Source organism: Anomaloglossus baeobatrachus, unplaced genomic scaffold (assembly GCF_048569485.1).
Source record: "Anomaloglossus baeobatrachus isolate aAnoBae1 unplaced genomic scaffold, aAnoBae1.hap1 Scaffold_49, whole genome shotgun sequence".
Classification (NCBI taxonomy): domain Eukaryota; kingdom Metazoa; phylum Chordata; class Amphibia; order Anura; family Aromobatidae; genus Anomaloglossus; species Anomaloglossus baeobatrachus.
The window spans coordinates 883,921-888,511 of record NW_027444249.1 but is presented as its reverse complement, the minus strand read 5'-3'; the positions used below and the strand labels follow the sequence as shown (position 1 = coordinate 888,511).

The following is a 4,591-nucleotide window of genomic DNA, read 5'->3' as shown; positions in this document are numbered from 1 at the left end:
TGGCCCATACTGCAGCGAAGGTCTTCCAAGCACACTTATGCAGACCTCATGGCTACTCAGAGAGAGTCCTCACAGATCAAGGCACAGCCTTTGAAGCGGAAATCTTCAAGGACTTCTGCAGCTTTTACCGATGCAGGAAGATGCGCACTACACCCTACCATGCTCAAACCAATGGTTATCAACCTGCTCAGGACTTTACCCCATATTCCAGATGTGGCCTTACAAGTGATTTATAGAGGGGTAACAATACGTTGGGATCACCGGATCTAATCTCCCTTTTTATACACCCTAAAATCTTGTTTGCTTTAGAATAAACAATACCATCATAAAGGTATAGCAGTACCGTTTCAAAGTTTCGGTGTCCCAAGCAGCATTCCATCAGCCTCTGGAAGGTTCCTGGCAAATTGCACAGCTCGAAGGGCATGCTTTTGAACTCGCAGAGACCCATCGGGGTGGCAAAGGCGGTCTTCTCCCGGTCTGCCTCAGCAACGGACACTTGCCAATAGCGACTAGTGAGATCAAGGGTAGAAAAATAATTTGCAGTTCTCAATGCAGCTAGCTATTCCTCAATACAGGGGAGTGGTGCTGTCCTTCTTCTTTAACAGGACCAACGGAGCTGCCCAGAGGCTACAACTGTCACGGATAACCCCAGCCTCCTTCATGTTGCTCAACATGTCCTTGGTACACTGGTAATGTGCAGGTAGTTTTGGCTTATATCTCTCTTTGATGGGTGGGTGTGCACTTGTGGGGATGTAGTGTTTGACCCCTTTTATTCTTCAAAAGTCTAGCGGATGTTTGCTGAAGACTTGCTCGTATTCTTGCACTAGCCTGTAGACCCCCTTCTTGTGATGTGAAGGTGTGGAGTCAGTGCCTACGTGTAATTCCTTACACCACTCCTCTGGCTGACTTGGTGAGCTGTCACTGAATGGGTGGGCTGAAGCAATGGTGGATGCTGCTGTTTGGATAGCATGTGTATCTACTGAGAACAGCTTATCAATGGTGGCAAATCGGAGCAGCTTAATCTCTTGCTCTCCGCAGTTCAACACTCTCATGGGCACTCTTCCCTTCCATATTAATGAATAAAACTATGATGTAAATAGCATATAGATACCCCACAAATGCAGATAAAAGTAGGTTATGGGAAAAGAGGGAAGAGAGAAACAGGAAAATAGTGGAATAAAGTATACCTTCCAGGTGGGAGAGGAAATGGCAGCACAGCCAGTGGAGGTGAAGCAAGGGGAGCCTGCAACTAAAGAGTTGAGAGCGTTATCACATGGTGACTGAGCCTGATTGTAACGGGAGCATAGAGGTGCCGATCCTGTCTTACCTGCGTTGGTGTAGAAGTGGGTGTCCTGTGGTGGAGTCAGCTATGTGCAGTGGTGGCCGTGGGTTCTTTTATGTGCGACCGTAGTAATAACTGCGCCCACTTCCTGTATGGGAGTGGAATGCAGTGAGGGTAATGGAACGCACGCCTGCGCATTTGTGTTTAACGTCGCGCATGTGCAGAACGGAGAAAAGGCTGCGCTCACTTCCTAATGAAAGGGAGTGAGACGCATCTGGGAAGGGAAGGGAAAAGATTAGGGTTTGGGGATGATGAAAGGGCTTTCTACGGGCAAGGATGGCAAAGGGTGGCAGTGACGGAAAGTCAGGCAGCCTGTCCTGTCCTGTCCTGTCCGTCCGTCTTTTTGTATCATGAATTGGAAAGACTGCAAGGGGGAGGGGAGGTGCTTGTGTCCAAAAGGAGGAGTTATTCAGATTCATTGCAGTGGGCGGCGGCTGCAAAAAGCACCATTCTTCTTGTTTTTGCTCTGCAAAACAGCCTTTTCAAGGGTTGGCTTGGGTGACAAAATGTCTTCTGTAGGCGTGGGTTTGTCTCCCTCTCCCTAAGATGTGTCCGGTATAGGCCAGGGTGCCACTCAAGGCCGTAACCAATTCGGGTTATAGATTCTCGGCCTTTTGGCTAAGATCAAGTGTAGTTTCGGAGGACGCTACCTTGGTCGGTACTGGAAGGTGCCTGGGATTGCACGTCTGCCGGCCTTGAGGAAGTGTGTGCGCCTTCTGGTGACACATAGCCCTCTTGTGCCTGGACGGTTCCCAGGCAACGGGAGGCGATCACCTTTGTTATTTTGAAGTCCTACTGATAAACAGAAAAAAAAAAAATTAAATCTGTTCTTATCAGTTTAATATCTGATACGTCCCCTCTCTGGGGACCATATATTAAATGGATTTTTAGAACAAGGAGATGGAAAAAATCTTGCTCTGTCCACTCCACGCATTGACCTGGTATTGCAGTACCTCCAGGACCGGTGCACCCCTTCTTAACCCAGTTTCCAAAAGCAGAACTCAATTCACCTGATTCAAATGAGCCCCATTAGTGAATTGAAAGAAAGCAAAAACTTTATATGCACCTCAATTTGGCCAATTCACTTTACACACTTTCACCCTTTTTTTTATCTTTCACACCTTTTACTTGCTTTATTGATGCAAAAAGCTGTGCCAAATAGCAAACTCATCTCCACTCAACTTGACCAACTCTGCTATGTCCCGTGCAGTATCTTATTCTCAGTCTTATCTAGATCATTTGCAATTGAATAGAATAGATCCCTTTTGGCTGCTTATGACTGTGTAAAATATGTAGTTTTACTGGGCTGGGATGAGAGAATCCATTGAAGCATGGTGTAGGGATTGTGGTTCCTGTGTGCTAAGAAGAGAGGCTGGCACCAGCCAGAAAGCCCCATTGCAGCCAATAATCACTTAATAACTTTTTCAACTTGTCATCATATGGGAGGCCTTCCATTCCTTGTAGTAGTCTAGTTGCCCACCTTTGAACTGACTCTAACTTCTGAATGTCCTTTTTAAAATGTGGAGCCCAAAACTGGTTCCCATATTCCAGATGTAGCCTTACAAGTGATTTATAGAGGTGTAACAATACGTTGGGATCACGGGATCTAATCTCCCTTTTTATACACCCTAAAATCTTGTCCCAAGCAGCATTCCATCAGCCTCTGGAAGGTTCCTGGCGCATTGCACAGCTCGAAGGGCATGCTTTTGAACTCGCAGAGACCCATAGGGGTGGCGAAGGCGGTCTTCTCCCGGTCTGCCTCAGCAACGGACACTTGCCAATAGTGACTAGTGAGATCAAGGGTAGAAAAATAATTTGCAGTTCTCAATGCAGCTAGCGATTCCTCAATACGGGGAGTGGTGCCGTCCTTCTTTTTTAACAGGATCAACAGAGCTGCCCAAAGGCTACAACTGTCACGGATAACCCCAGCCGCCTTCATGTTGCTCAACATGTCCTTGGTACACTGGCAATGTGAAGGTGGTATTGGCTTATAGCTCTCTTTGATGGGTGGGTGTGCACCTGTGGGGATGTGGTGTTGGACCCCTTTTATTCCCCCAAAATCTAGCGGGCTTCCCACCGGTAACCCGCTCCCCAGCTTGGATGGATGCTGAGGGAGCCCCTTTTGCCCGCAGGCTCTGGCCCTGGGAACTGTAGCCTTGGCGGTGACTGTGCTTCCCTCTACGGTGTGAGCTGTTGCCTTCAATCGGGTCTTGACTGCTGGGAAACCCTGGAGGTTCCTGTCGCTAACGGATTTGACCGGTTTTACGGCGACTCCTAGCCTGGTCGGGGTCCGTAGGCCCTGCCGGATGGTGCTGGCTTCTCTTCACTCCCCGATCTGGTACCGGCGGGCCACCACCCATCCCCGGTCCGTACGGTTCACTCCAATCAGCCTCTCCTGCAGAAGGTCACCACCGTCTGCCAACCTTGCTGAGTGCCCGGGCCACACACCCGGACACGGTCAGTCTCCTCTCCTCTTCACTTCTCTAACTCCAAAACTGATCTCTAATCTGACTCCTTTTCCCGCCTCCAGGACTGTGAACTCCTCGGTGGGTGGGATCAACCGCCTGGCCCACCCCCTGGTGTGGACATCAGCCCCTGGAGGAAGGCAACTAGGATTTGTGTTTAGCTTCGGTGTGCCTAGCCGGAGTGTAGAGTGTGTTGGTGTAGTACCTGTGACGACCTGGCTTGTCCAGGGCGCCACATTCCCCTATAGTAAAATGCAGACCGTCCGCGGGCTGCCCGTCCATCACCGGTTTTATTTTCACAACTGAAAAAGAATAAAACGGTAAAACATGTAAAAGCATCATAAACATTTTACAATGGTACAGCTTCCGCTCTTCTCCCACCCAAACAACCTGGCCCTGATGCTGCCCCTAAGAAGCGGGCAGCACCCCTTGACCCCAGTCCAGCACCAAGTTGCCCGAGCGGGTTCTGTCTCTTTCAGGGGGCCCACGTCCAAGGGGACCCCTGAACCCCCGGAGGATCGCCACCGGTTACGGTAGTGGCGGGCCTAGGCCATCCCTTTCCTCCAGGCCCATCCTCCCAAATCAGCCTCTCCGGAGGCGGTAACGGTGTCAAGCCAACAAACATTTTTATTTACATTGCACTAAGTTTGTGGTTGCCCTGCAAGTTCTCGGGCTTGTCCGTAAGCAGTTCCTTACGCAATGGTTGCACAGTCCCTACGGGGACAACAGTTGCCGGCAACGGCCGGTTTAATCACGGTTCAATCAGGTAAACTTCTTTGGTTGA

At 49.6% G+C, this 4,591-nt stretch overlaps 1 pseudogene; it reads left to right on the top strand.

The window, feature by feature from the left end:
- Positions 1-2,111: 2,111 nt before the first annotated feature.
- LOC142281955 (U2 spliceosomal RNA) lies at positions 2,112-2,317 on the top strand (annotated as a pseudogene).
- Positions 2,318-4,591: the final 2,274 nt, after the last annotated feature.